Here is a 15,865-nt window from a genome sequence, read left to right on the forward strand (position 1 = left end):
TTTTCAACTGTTTGAAAAAGAACTCTGGGGGCGCCAGGCAGACCTGCTGACCAGGCTGTTAAGGTCCGGTCAGTACTGCAGCACAGCTCCTGGAAATGGCCAGCAAGTCTCTGAAGCCATTATACCAAAGGGTAGCCAGGAAAGCACCACATACTGTTCTCTCCCCTCACGCTAGCTCTGCAGATCCCATTGGGTGGGAACTGCAGCGAGTGACATTTGTGCTCTGACCATACCTCCACCTGGGATCCAGACATGGCAGCTACATCTAGGGGCAGCACAGAGCTAGGTGAGGCAGGAATATCTCCTTCGCCTGACTTACTAGGATCTGCCTGAGGTAAGCATCATGCACCTGGAGCCTAAAACCCCTGTGTGAGCTTGGAACCACTTCCTGCACTTAAACCCCTCATCCTGCACCTCAAACCAAAGCTCACACTAAGGTGGAGCCCACCGCCCCTCCCATCTAGCCCTCTGCCCCAGTCCTGAGTCTGCTCCTGCAACCTATACCTCTTGGCCTCATGCAGGAGACCCATTATCAGCCCCTCAACCCCTTTATCCTAACCCCCACCCTCCAGAACAATGAAAGCAAATGATGGTAGGGGAAAGTTAATAGAGGGAGTTGGGGAGGAAGCTAGAGTGAGAAGTGGTTGGACCTCTGGGCCCGAGGGAAGGGGCAGTACAGGGGTAGGGTTAGGATGTTTAGCTTTGTGCTACTAGAAAGCTGGCAACTATAGGCTGTGAAAATATATGTGACAGAAATGCAAATATGGAAACCTTCACCTCAATTTTTAGTTATCCCATTCCTGCACAGACTGCAGTAATATAGATCCATCTCCACGGGGTCTTTCTGCCATCTAAGTGCTTCCCTGCATTCTGGGAATACTTAGGAACTGGCACAGTCCCCAGCATCTCTTAAACAACTTCCAGGAGCCAAGGGAAGCAGAGAATTGCTAAAATGCAAAGCGCTCTGTTTCCACCTCCTCTCTGCCCTTTGACAGTCCCCCATGGTGTGGACTGAGGATTAGTGTGCCAAAGATAGAAGTTCTACCTTATTTAGGGTTTATTCCCTGGCTCCATTTTAGACTCTTTATGTTAATTAAAGTTTTGCCACCATGCTTCAATGAAAACAGAGAGTTGGACCCATTCCCACAACCAGATGTATATCAACTAGAATATTTAAACAAGAGGTCAGAAGAGATGACCATAGTCATCCATTTTGGCTTTATAATTCATGACTGTAAATTGGTGGAATGGATGATCTCTTGCAGTATTTTAAATTAGCAGCTCTTCCTCCTTCAGCTCTTATTTATGAGGGATTAGAGTAAACTGATTGCAATGAGGGAAATAACAAATAATTTTACATAAAAGGAAAGCGGAGAAAGTTGGTTTGACAGTCTGCCTCTCCAAAAGCCTCTACCAACATCCCTCCCAAGGACTGTATGATTATTATGGAGTCTGCTGTACAGTAGGGTCACAACATCCACAAGGATTTGGTGCTGAGAATCCTCAGGAATGTTGAATTTTCATGAATATCATTTTACCCCATAATGATGATGAAGTCAGGTTATTGCAGTTCAGGAAGGTCCTCTGGACCTTCTGATAGATCATTGGGATCAAAGTTGAAGGAAGCAGACCGTAGAAGAGATGAGGGAGGCAACTGTGAGGCCAATACCGACTGCAAATCTGGTTGTGCAACTTGGGGAGAGGACACTTGTGAAGACAATGTGGTTGTTTCCTTCTTAAGGCACATCATGATTGAAAGCTGTTTTCCTTTTCTTTGGAGTTCCTTACACATTTCCTGGTATGGGACCAAAGTCTGGTTTATTTGCCAAATGATCTTGAGACTCTGATCCAATGATGGATCGTATTGTGTGAAGGTATAGGTTAGCAGCTTCACATATTGAAACACCACACTAAATTTATGCAAGTCCCAGTTCACTTGTGCTATTTTCTCAACTTCATCTTCTTCTGCACTTTTTAACCAACTCTTCCAGGTGCTCTGCAGTCAGTTCCTCGCCATGCCCCTCAATCAGCTCCTCTATCTCACTTTCAACCATGTCTGTGAAACCTTCACCACTCACTTGCTGAGCAACGCTCAAAATTCATTTCACTTCTGCATCTATGGAAGGGAACCCCATAAAGTCATTCACCGCTTCCTTCCATAGAGGTTGCCAACAAGCATTCACTGTTTCTGGTTTTAGTTCATCCAAAGAGACCTTGATGTTATTAATGCATTTGGCTATATAATACTGCTTCCAACACTTATAAATAAACATGTAGGTATACCTATCTCATAGAACTGTAAGGGACCTTCAGTGGTCATTAGGTCTAGTCCACTGCCCTCACTGCAGGATCTATCACCATCCCCAATAGATTTTTTTTTTTTTAATTAAAACCTATTTGCTGCAGATCCCTAAGTGGCATCATCAAGGATCAAGCTCACAATCCTGAGTTTAGTGGGGGACAATGTGAGCCCATGCCCAGGTGCCAGCTAAAGGTCTGGTGAGGCAAAAAAAAAGGCGGGGGGGGTGATGCTACACCAGCAGCTACGCTAAGCAGCCAGGGCAGGCTGGGTTCTTTGGTTTGTGTTTAGTTCGGGTACAGCAGCAAGAGGAAAGTTACACTTGGAGAGGCTTTAACAGTTACTTTTTATTTATACAAAGATGGAAACAATATAACTAAGACAAGTGATCAAAGTACCACAATTGTGAATTTTTGTTTATAACAGTTAATAGGAAACCGCTGGCAGCGATTTTACAACAGAAGCGGCTGCCGCGTGTAAAAGCGGGTTTTAAACTGACCGCTCAATTTATGAATGAAACCAAGATGGCCGCCGAGTGAGTGACAGGATAGTGATTTTTCTTGTGGTTACTAATGTTTACAGAAGGCAATTGCTGTCCGCGGCTTGCCAATTAAGGTAAGGTAAGGACCCCCTGTGGTTTGATAGGCAAGATAATAATTTTCTACTGTTTTATGTAAAAGATAGTGGAGGATCGCAGTGTTCTAATAGATCAAAGGGGTAAACGCGTTTTAAAGATAAGGTAAGGGCTTTCCGCAGTTTGAGTGACAGGCTAATGGTTTTAGCAGTTTATAGCCCAAAACAGCTAGTACCCGCGGTTTTTAAAGGAGAAACAACACAATTTAACTTAAAAGTTTTAAACAAACTAGTTAGCTTAGACTAATACAATTAATGTGTACACAAGAAAGGCAAGTTGCAGGTGTGATTTTCACCCCTGCCTCTTAGACCTGGTGAAACCAGAGTCTTTCCCTCAATTCCTATACGAAAGAAGTGCAATACAGGTGTAATTCTTACCCCTGCCTCCTAGATCCTGTGTGACCCAAATTCTCTCAATCCCTCGGGAAGAAGTAGATACAAACCAGGCATCCCCAGTCTCAGGAGTTAATTCCAGACCTGGCCAGCAGGTGTAGGCGATTGAAACTCAAAGCGGGGGTGGTCTGCCAAACCCCTTTATACTGCTTTTGTCACGTAGGCTTCTTCCTGGTCTTAAGTGGCCAATTGGGAGGAGAGTGTTTGAACCTCAGGTTTCCCAGGGAAGATGCAAGGCTCAATTTGCACCTGTGAATTGTGGACAAATGGGCACCTTTGAAGGTGGGCGGGGTTCCCCAATCTTCCTGGGGAAGTGATCAAGGCTGGGGAAGTGATCAAGGTGTGTCAATTACTGAGATCAGCCAGAAGGGCGGCCATTAGCTAGCCCATTTACCGTCTGGTTTTTGTGTATAGTAGAGAGGCTGGGTGAGACAGCACACCTGTGTTCCCAGGACATCAAAGGCCGCCTGTCTCCCCTGCTTATTTCTCTCTCTCTCTCCCAGTGGGGGGGAGAAGAAAAAAAAAGGCCAAATGGGGGGTTCATGTCTGGCTACAGACAATGATCAAACCACAGAGCTATCCCTCCCACCATTGCTAGTGTCTACATTGTAATCCAAGTCTATTGTATTTCTTATGAAGACAAATATATGCCAAGTATAATGTTTTTTTAAGGTGTGTATTACTCCCTGGTTGAGAAACTGGAGGAGCAAGGTGATGTTGGGAGGGAGGAAGATGACCTCAACCTTTAGGTGGGCAAACTCTAAACTTTGTGGATGGCCCGGGGCATTATTGACTAGTATTAGAATGTTGAACTCAAGGTTCTGCAAAGTGAGATATGTTTCCACCTCCGGCACAAAGGATTTATGGAACCAGTCAGGAAATAGTGTTGCCATGACCCAAGTCTTCTTATTTAACTGTCAATATATGGGCAAGAGGTTCTTATTCTTACCCCATAATATCCAGGTCCTGAAGCCTGACGCATTGCAACACAGAAGAATTGTCTCTCCATCCTTGGCTGCCTTAAATCCTCGTGCTAGCCACTCTGTCTTGGAAATGTACGTCCACGTGGGCTTTTTCTTCCAAAATAAGCAAGTTTCATCAGGATTAAAAACTTGTTATGGCCTATAGCCCTTCTGCTCTATGAGCTTCTTTAGCATGTCAGGAAAGGCTTCTGAAGACTCATGGTCAGCTGATGCTGATTTGCCTATTGATGTTATACAGCAAAATTGGTTTTTTAAAATTACTGACACAAACTTTACTCGCAATAAACGTCAATTCTATCGCTTTACTAGTCCCTTCACAACCTGTTGCCACATGAAAATGCTCATATAGGCTCTTTGCTTTCTCACATATGACTGGCCCATCGATAGGCACTAGTTTCCTATTCATTATCTTCCAGCCATATATTGAGTGCCCTTTCAGTTTTTAACAATGCTTTATCTCTGACTTGATGGGTAACTTTAGCTGTGGTTATACCACTTGCTGCTACTGAATGAAGAATGTTTTTTTTTTCCCTTTTCTTGAGGTAGCATATCGTGGACTCATTCACACCAAACCGACAGCCAACTTTGGAATTGCTCAGTCCACTCCTTCATAAGTCTAAAATTTCAACTTTCATTTCAACAATATTGACATGCTTGGCCTTTTTCTCTTTAGGAGTACTTTTCCCACAGGTACTAGCACTTTTATCTCTTTTGGGGGCCATTTTTATGCAAGACATGACTGCAAAGAGCTGGAGTGTTGTCTGGCGGGATGCTGAGGTTTGCACGCTAGCAACGCTCGAGTGTCCCACTTCATGATCACACATTGGTGTGTGGCAAATTTGAATTTCACCTCGCAGCAGCCTCTCCTTTGAAAATTAATAATTTTACAGCACCATAATTTCATGAGCCGCTCATGAATAATTGAATTCATGAATGTTAAATTTGTGAATATTGAGACCTTCCTGTACACTCTGGGAACCTAAATAGTCTTTCAGTTCCCTACCCTTCCTCAGTACTCAACCTTGTGCAGCATAAGCAGGGAGATGTCTCTGTGATTACTGGAAAATACAGAGGACCTCTGGACAATATTACACATCATAAGTTCTAGCCACCAAAATTTGCATGTTAAGTATATTTACCCAGCATAAGACATTAATGCGATCCTAAATGCTTCATATTAAAACATGACGAAAACTGGCATTTGGAGCATTTAAAGAGAATAGCAGCTGAGGCAAAAAATTACTTATGGTACTCACAACAGTGGTTTCTGACCTGTTTAATGAGTTTTGATAATCTGTCCTACCTCTGAATAATACAATAATGCAAGCACAGCAGGGTGGGGCGGGTGAAATCCTCTAAAGACACAAGTCCAGTGAGCAGTGTTTTTCATTGCACTGGCAAAGTGCTACATTAGCAGGTCCTTTCTCCTCTTTCAAAAGTATGAGGAGATAAATTATTCATGCTGGATTCCACTGAATTGCTTCTCAAGGAGTTGAAAAGCCTGTCTGAACAGTGCATCACAAAATAATCAAAGCAGACTATCCTTAAAACAGCTTGTACTTCTGAAAACCCATAATTTTAGATCAGGATGGCACAGGTTTTCAGTTAAATAAAGTTAAATCATTCTGTCACTAGGGAGATGTCCTCTGGTCCAATCACTCTTGACTTGGTTGAGACAAGTCTGATAGTGGCATCTATCAATTGCAAGTTTCCAGACATGAAAAATAGAGCTCTAATTATAACTTTCAGTTAAATTAATCAAATTAGTTGAAGTACTATTAGAGCTGTTCAATGCAGTTGATATCCTGTTACAGATTTTTGGTGAAATATCCGCACACAAATAAATACAGATTTTTTAGTTTTATTCTGGTATCACTTGAATGTTTTTCTGCCAACTTCACATCATTGATTTCAGTGCAGTTTCCACACATTCACACCAGTGTGAGTTCAGAATCATACCTATTCCAGTAAGAATATGTTTTCTACATTTTCACTTGTTTTATATTTTTATGAAAAGAGAGACAACTAGTGCATCTTTAATCTATATCAATACATATAATCCTTCCTCTATTTTCCTCTTTGTGGTGGTGTTTTAAAATTTTATTCCACCTGAGCCCTGCTCACTGAAGCCAACCTGAAATGGAATGAAACATCCTTTAGCAGTTCTATGAGCCTGTGTCCAGTGTCCTAGTAAATCAAAAACTTACCCAGTTATGGCTCCTCATGAGGCCAGGAGGCTTCTGGAGAGCCAAAGAGATATTCTAGGCTGCTTTGTTACATCTTGCAGTGATGTAGGTGAGATCTCTGAACCCTTAACCCCACACCTATAGTTTGACATATAGGACTTATCTACACTAGCTCCCTACTTTGAAGGGAGCATTGTAAGTAGGGTGTTGGGAGTTTATTAATGAAGTGCTGTGGTGCATATGCAGCACTTCATTAAGCAAATTACTCCCCACGGCAACTTTGACGTGTTAAACTTTGAAGTGCCAGCTTGTGTCTAGCTGTGGCTCACCTGCCGGTACTTTGAAGTGCCTGGAGTACTTCGAAGTCTCTTTACTCCTCAAAATTTTCCCACTTACTCTTCAAAAAGAGTAAAGGATCTTTGGAAAAGGTTCAGAAAATGGCAACAAAAATTATTAGGGCAACAAAAATAGAACAGCTTCCATACAAGGAGACATTAATTTGGGTTAGAAAATAAACAACTGGGGAGCAATATAATAGGGGTCTATAAAATCACAAATGCTGTGAAGAAAGTGAATAGGGAAGAGTTTTTGACTCCTTCACATAACAAAGGAACTAAGGGTAACCTTATAAAATTAATAAGCAGCAGGTTTAAAACAGTTGAAACGAAATATTTGCTCACACAACATCCAGTCAACTTGTAAAATTTGTTGTTATGGGATATTCTTACGGCCAAAATTATAACTGGGCTGAAAAATAAATTAGATAACTTCCTGGCAGATAAATCCACCAATGGCTATGAGCCAAGATGGTTACATAGCCATGGAGGCAACCCTATGCTCCTGCTGCACTTAAACTAGAAGCTCGGACTAGACAAAAGGGGATGGATCATTTCAATCTGCTGTTCTTCTAATCAGTTCTGAAGTGTTTGACACTGGCCATTGTCAGTCAGGATACCGAGGTTAGATGGACTATTATTCCATTCTTATCAGTCAAAAAAGAAACATATGCCCTCACTCAGGGCAGGGTGGTAGAAATATCATTTTTTTTATCATGCTTTATAAAGAGTCCCAAATACATTCCCTCACTGCAGTGAAGTGTAACAGGAAGTAGACATTACTCCTTTGTGTTTCTTCTCAACACATATCTGTGATGGGCCAATATTAATATCCACAAATATCTGGGAAGATAGCCACTTGAATTTGAACTTTCCCCTCAGCTAGCCCGCCAGTGGCTGCAGTTTCATGCAGCACTGGTTGTGGTCTCCAGCGTGTTGCAGACTAGCTGACATTGCCAGAGTGCATTGTAATACAGCTGTTGGCCATTCTTTGTTCCTCCTCCAAAGGAACATGCTTGTGATGCCATGGCTATTGGGTTGATGTTGCAGGTGCTGACTCTGTTGACCCTATGCTTCTTGAAAAACTTCCCCTTCTTGGGGGAAGTCTGCAAAAGGGCCTTCTAGTAAGCATCTAAGTCTTGTGTGCCACCTGGCAATGCAAAGATATACAAGCAGAGCGGAAAATCTGAGTCAAAGCATTAAAGACAGAGTATGGAGATCTCAGTGATGACATTCTCAAAACAATCATTTAGTCAAGGAAGCTGACAGTAATAACCTAAGAAGGAAATTATGCTCTGATGCACACAAGAGAAATAATACGTTGTATCCCTCCTGTACATCTGTCAGCCAGCTATTCTGTGTTTTTCCAGGAATCTGGTACCAGTACGACATAAGAACATACTCTATGTGTAAGGAATGTAACGGCAGGACATCAATCCTGCTGAAGAAGTTTGAAGACTGTGTTCTTTCAAGATGCAAATGGGAAGAATTATTTGGATGTATATATGCAAATATAAATGGATTGTGCATAAGTAAGCTGTTGCTTGTTTGCTGGGAAGCAGGAGAAAACAGTGGAATTTCACCTATGGTAAACAACTTGCTGTTGTAAGGTCACAAATTAAGCCATCACGCAGGTAGGAATTGTGGAATGCTCCCCGGTATTTGAAATATTGTGAGGGTACAAGGCAGTCATCCTCGCTGTCTAAGCTGTAGATCCCACAGGGCTCCCTTCAGCAGAGCCCTGTCAAGTTGAAGGTGATGTGGTATGATGCTGGTGGAACCAGTTGGTTGTGAGCCTTTTGGGTCATATAGCTGCAAACCTGATTTGACTAGTCCTTCTCATCACTGTTCAAAGACAGAACTAAAACCCCGGCTAGTTGGCCATGTCTACACTTGCATTCCCCTTTTGAAAGAGGAATACAAGTGAAGGAAATTGGAAATGAAAATCAAGTGTTGATTTGCATATCTTGTGCTTCATTTGCATAATCTCTTTTGAAAGCAAAAAAGCTGTGCAGATATGGCTGTTTTGAAAGTAACCCCTATTTTTGAAAGAACCCTTATTCCAAAAAAACTTAGAGCTGTAAATGGGGCATTTGAAGGTGGGTATAGATAAAGTTTGGGTATATGAACAGAACCCTTACATTGTTGGACAGGTGAGCCTGAGAGGCAAAGGACACTGCTCAATCTATCGGAGCTGGGATGGTTACTTGGGGGATGGTTATGAACTGTGCGTGTGGTATTTTCCCCAGCTAATGCCTTGTGACTTTTCTGCATTTTTCATTAAAAGTTTCTTTTCTACCCTCAGGCTCCGTGCTTGCGCATGGGGAAGCATTGCCTCTCCGAGGCGCTTGGGATGTATGAATTTCCCAGGCTACTGGGTAGGGGCTCAAGCTGATTCTGTGTGAGATGGATGAAAAGGGACCCCTAGATATTGAACCCAGCCCTGCTTGCTGCCAATTGCTTCCAGCAGAAGGGTTACCTGTACCTTACAAAACTGATAACTAAAATATAATTTGTGGGGGTTTTACTAGGTGGTCTACTACAAGAAATAAATTGAAAATATATTTAATAAACTGGGGGGGGTTGATATTTATTTGTGAGATATGACGTACTCATAGATATATAGTATTTTGATTTGTTGTCCTTCCAGCTAGTCAGTTTGTGGTACATGTAGAGAACATATAGCTAGCAAGCAATGCAAACTGTTTCAACACTGATTTAGAATCACTGAGCTGTGCTTGTGCAAACTAAAGTGCAATTTGCTTACTTGTCTGTATCAGCAATTTATGAGGCTGTTTCCAGACACTAATCAATAGTGGGAAAGGCACTCCTTAGGCCTAGCAATTCAATTTCAGTTCGCTCACTGTACCATGGGTCCAGCGTTGTATTCACATATAGAAACAAATGTCTTTTGTTTTTACAATACACTCGAGATTTTTTTTTTAATTTGTCTTCTTTTATAGTCAACTGCTTGGGAGAAAAATGAATCATTGTTTTCAGTTGGTTTTCCTTAATTAAGCATATTTATGTCATCTTTCATTCTCTGAACAGTCTCCTGGGTTCAGCTGAGGATAGCAAGAGCTCTTTTCTCTTTATATGTCAGTTTACCCTACATATTTTTTAATTGTGTACTATCATTTTTCATGGATAAAACATTATCTGCCTTTAGAGGAATGTTAGTAAAATGCCATGGTTGTGCTAGAAGGGAGTGGTGCCATTTTCTTTGTGTAAATACATATACATGACTTTCTCTTTGCTTGCTTTAGAGATGGATCTCAACCACATATTCAAACCTATATTCTGAAAGTTTTGAGGGTGTGTGAATCTAATGTTTTAATGCAACTTATCACAGATAAATGCAGTAACTGTAGGTAACTTTTAAGATGCACATATGCAATGTGTGATGGGGTGCCCATGGCTACAGTGCAACAACAGGTGGCAATCCTTAGATGGGTAAGGCAGGTATTCTATGCAGCAAAGGGCTGCAAAGCTATCTAGCAATTAAAGAAATTAGCCTACATGAACAGGGTGAAGCAATAAGTGTTCTGCTATTCCTGGGCATGGCTCAGTAGATATCAATAGCTCTATATCCTCCTGGCTGGGCTGCAAAACAATAACGTAATCTAGGCAATTAGCACCACTGAGCAGGGCAAAACAATAAACAGTTTTCAGACCCACGTGTAGGGCAGAGTAGGAGTCTACTAGCCAGGGGTGGCCAATCTGTGGTTCTGGTAATGCATGTGGATCTTCAGAAGTTAATATGTGGCTGCTTGCATAGATGCAAACTCTGGGGCTGGAGCTACGGGCACCACCTTTCCAATGTGCTAGATGTGCTTGCTGCTCAACCACCAGCTCTGCCCCAAGCCCTGTCCCCACCCAACCCTTTATGGTCTAGATCTGTGGTGTCCAACACACTAGCCATGTGTGGCTGTTTGTCCTGTTGAGTGTGGCTAGCTGGCTTGAACAATATATACGTTTTAAGAATAATGTGGCTAGTTCTCTATAGTGGCCACTTGAGAACTGCTTGAGAATTAATTGGACACCACAGGTCTAGGTGGTGCTTGGTCTTGTAATGAATGCAGGGGCCTAGACTTGATTACATCTGAAGGTTCCTTCCAGTTGTATGATTCTGTAATTCCCCAAATTCTGCCCCTTATTCCCCCACCTCTGAGCCTGCCACATCCTCTCTCTTCCTTCCTTCTCTAGAACCTCCTGAATATTGTGAAACAGCTGATCACAGTGGGGAAGAGGTACAGTGAGGGAGAGCGAAGCACTGATCAGCAGGAGGTGTGAGCTGATGGGGGCTGCTGACATATTACTGTGGCTCTTTGGCAAGGTATACTGGTAAATTCTGGCTACTTCTCATGCTCATGTTGGCCACCCCGGCTGTAAGCCATTTGGGCTAGCCTAGGGTTCAGGTAGCCTCCTCAGCAGGTGTTGGCTCTGCTCTCCCAGCAGTGTCTGCAGTCAGCAAATGGTCTGGCAGGTATTCAAGGTTCCTGGGCTAGATTGCCAAAAGTTTTTCTGGAATAAACCATGTACTTCCTTCTTCTTCCATCCTTTCTCCCACTGACTGACCTTGGCTGCCCCATTTTATATGAGTTCTCCACTTGGAAGATGTGCAGCAGGGAAAAGGGGTGTGGCATCCTGTGCCCAGAATGATTGGTCCATGCCTGCTGGACCAAAGTGAGGTTGACACATCCCATCACACAATGCCCATATAATTAGCCTATTATAATCATCGTACTGAAGGATTTATATGCATTTCTTTTTTTTTTTCTAAAAGTTAATCTATTTCTAATTATGTATAATTCTAAACAGGTGCTTTTATCGATAATCCCAAATGTAAGGTTACCATGTAAAAAAGAGGACACCCCTGAAAGGGAGTGTATCTGTTTCGGGTATTTACCACCTCACGTTGTGGTAACGTGTTATAGTATTAATACAAGATAAAGTTGGTTGATACTGATACACTTTCTTTGAGGGGTGTCCTCTTTTTTTGATAGGTTAAATATGGTAACACTACCAAATGTATATGTACATGTATATGCCCTTTTGCAATTTGCTAGTATTATTTGCCTTGAGATTAAGTCGTATGAACTAGAATTATTAGGCATGGTTGTTTCTTTTAGGTCAGAAATTGAATAATATTAGAAATATCTGCATGGATCTCTTTCCTGCATCGGGACTTTTAAACTGAATTATCATGACACAGTGGAGAAGATAAACAGATAAGTATTAGGACCTGCAGCCTGCTTCTGCCTTGCACAGCAGAGCGAGATGGGGCCAGAACTGTCAGGGATTATTTAATCTAACCACAGAACAGTTTAGAGCATCTTGTGCCATTTAGGTATGGTCTCCGAGGGATCATAACCTAGGTCGTGGTGTGCAACCTTTTTTCAGCAGGGCCACACAGCAATTTTTACACTTTCCAGGGGCCTACCACAAAATAGCCTCAAACCACCGCCACATCCCACCCGCAGACTTAGATCCCCGGCAGTCCCAAAACATCCCCAGCCTTAAACACAATTATCCCATGTACCCCTCTAGCCCAGCTTTTCCATAAGTCTGTCTCAATGCCCCCACTGCCTCTCCAGCTCAGCCTGTTCATATGTCTGTCCAACCATCTCCCACCCCACATAGCCCCAGCCATGTTGTGCAGGAGCTGGAGGAGGGAACGACAATAAAGGTGGCATTAAAAGCTGAAGTGGATCTTTAAAGAGCCACATGCGGCTTGGAGCCTCCTAGCCACCTTTTAAAATGGCGGTGCTGCTGCCTCAGTGGGCATGACAAAAAAGGCTCTGTGGGCCAGATTCTGGCCTGTGGGCCACTTTTTGGACACCCCTGATCTAGGTGGTGGTGAAAAAAGCCCAACCTCCAATCACTGTTTCTCAAAGCCCCCTGTGCTGGGATATTTAGGAAGAAGTTGGAAGGCACCAGATTTACACCTGTGTAGTCTCCAATATATTGGATATATCTGAGCAAGCTATTTAGAGGACTTTCTACTCCCTTTTCACTGTCTGAGTATCTTATATGCGGTGGTATGAACCTTCTGGAGCTTCCTCCAAAAAAGACCTTCCACAGTAGATAGAACTGAGCACCAGAGAGCTCTGAGATCCATTACCTCCTTTTGGAAGGGAGGAGGTGGATATGGAGTTCAACCAAATATTTTCATACTTTGGAAAGAAAAATACTTTCACTTCTAGAGATGGATGAAGGATTGGGTGGGTTCTTATTCATTTTCTGAACATATTTGTCCATCCTTAGATTATTTTTAAAATTGATGAACAATTAAAAAATCCTTTGGAGATCCTTGGATAAAAATGTGAGTTATCAGCATGAGAAATTAGATATATTCACCTTATGTCATCAGGACTGAAACATGAAACTGTGTATTCAAAATATAGTATGAACTGTCAAACCATCTCTCTCAAACAATAAAAGAGTAAAGTACTCCAACATTGTAGGCACTAGTAGTGTTACATTATATTCATGTACACTATTAGTAAACCATTCACCCAGAGTTTGAAAAAAAAAATTCTTGTGGACTGTTGAGCCAAAAATGTCAGATCTCTGGGATATAGATATTTTTTTCTTGACTAATAGCTTCTCCTGGCATATTATTTCAGCATTGGCATCTGTGTTTTTATATAATTCAATACGTAAGCTACAACAGGAAAATGTCTATCCATAATACAGTGATACAAATTTTTCATAAGAGAACTTAATTTGATGAGTAACACAAATACAAGACAACAGCTGTAAACCATTCCAAGCAGTTGTGGTTCCATTTATGGTTTAATGGAACATGAGTCATGAAATTCTATCTGAAGCACCAGCTTCCTTCATAGTGAAGATAGATGACAGAATATTCTGCTTATTAGATTCTAAAAGAAATATGAGGAGAAACAGACAGTGTAGAGTGGGATAAAAAGGCTAATGCAACTAGCCTCTAATATTTGGAGACTTGGGTTCAAATTGCACTTTAAGGCATTAGTATAAATATTAAGACCAATAGCAAGAAGAATGATTAAAGGTTTAGAGAACATGAGCTATGAGGGAAGACTGAAAGAACAGGGCTTGTTTAGTTTAGAAAAGAGAGGATTTAGCGGGGAGATGATAGCAGTTTTCAAGTACCTCAAAGAGGGTTACAAGGAAGAGGGAGAAAAATTGTTCTCCTTGGCCGCTGAGAATAGAACAAGGAGCAATGGGCTTAAACTGCAGCAAGGGAAGTTTAGATTGGACATTAGGAAAAACTTCCTAACTGTCAGGGTCATTAAACACCGGCATGAGTTACCTAGGGAGGTTGTGGAATCTCCGTCACTGGAGATATTTAAGAGCAGGTTAGATAGACACTTATCTGGGTTGATCTAGATGGTGTTTGGTCCTGCCAAGAGGGCAGGGAACTAGACCTTATGACCTCTTGAAGTCTCTTCCAGTTCTAGTGTTCTATGATTCTATGATTCTATCCTGATTCTGCCTTGCACAGCAGACCAAGACAGGTCTGGGACTGTCAGGGATTATCTAATCGAACCATAACACAAGGTAGAGCGTTGTATGCCAGTTGGTCTCATTCTACAGCGCTGGTAGTGGGCCTGTGTATGGGGCAAAAAGCTATCATGTAGGTTGGAAACCGAACCCAGTCATTGGAAAGGCTCCCATTAACTTTGGTGGCATTGGCTGGGCCCCAGAAGAGCAGGCACATTGTGCAAGCCAGAAGTGAAGTGCACTGGAAGAAATGTGGGAAGAATCTTGTCAATCAACTTTCCTCCTCCTCAGCCCACTAAACCAGAAAGGTTTGTGATGTCAGAGAAATGTTGCCATTCTTCAGAACACAAATATGAAAGGTAAGAGCTACCAAAGCAGAAATTAGGGATATCAGATATAAAAATTTTCATTATATCTGATAGGCGTTGTGTGCCTTTGAATTTGTTTTGCAGCTGTTTTAGAGAATTTACCTTCTTTTCACATGTAATTCTGCTGCTGCCAAGCAACAACTACAGTAAGACAGGTAAACCTAACAGAGCAACTGAGACCACCATGCATTATAGAATCATAAATGTGTGATATTTTATTCATAACTACAAGTAAAAGAAAGGTTTCCATAGGTATGCCACAATAATCATTTAAAGCCAGCAAAATGTGCCCCTGAAGCTTTATTTTGACTGATCTGGGGCATTCCATTGTTCCTGTGTCGTAAATGACACAGAGTTTTTCCATCAGCTGTTGTACTATTCAATGATGTCATGCAACAAAAATGGTATAGTAAAATTAAAGCATTTTTTTAAATAGAAACTGGTTTTGTACAAGACTTCACATCTTCTGAATAAGTGCTTAGCATCTGTTAACACTTTGGGTCAAACTTTCAAAAGTCCATGCACTGGAGTTTGGGCTAGTGTCCAATGTGCACATGTGGGATTTGTGTGTATTAGCATATATGTTGTGTGTATTCCTTGTGTGTGTGCCCTGCTTAGGTCAGTGTGGAGCATGGGGAAGGCAGGATCCTGGAAAGAACCAATACTGGCATTGCATTATCTCAGTGGGGACTCCAACAGGTACAGAAGGGTCTTGCCCTTTAAATATTTTCATAGTGCATTGACTACTCTGAAGTTTCTCACAGAAGGACTGATTGGAGGAGATAATACATTTCCTTGGATGCAGACTTTGTGGGCCCTGTAGCAACCTGCACACACCTTGGATGGTGGAACACAAGTTGAAGGAAGGAATAGTTTGAAGGAGGAAGCAGAAAGCTTATCTGAGGAATCGCAAATGACTGATGGTCAGTGCCCAGAAACATGCCAAAAAGAGGAGCCAGTGCTGCTGCCAGATGAGACTCTAGAAGCTTACACACCCTAAAGCGGTATTCCCCAAAGTGTGGTATGCAAAAGAATTTCAAGAGGCACAGGGCACAAAATAAATTACTGAAAATTGGGAGATAAGCAGTGGAGGGATGGGAATACACCAACAAGGCCGAAGTCTGAACGGGGTATGTGAATGCTTTAAGTTTGGGAAACACTTCCATAGAGGATCCAGAGT

This window comes from Carettochelys insculpta, chromosome 1 (genome assembly GCF_033958435.1).
Source record: "Carettochelys insculpta isolate YL-2023 chromosome 1, ASM3395843v1, whole genome shotgun sequence".
In the NCBI taxonomy this organism is placed as follows: Eukaryota; Metazoa; Chordata; order Testudines; family Carettochelyidae; genus Carettochelys; species Carettochelys insculpta.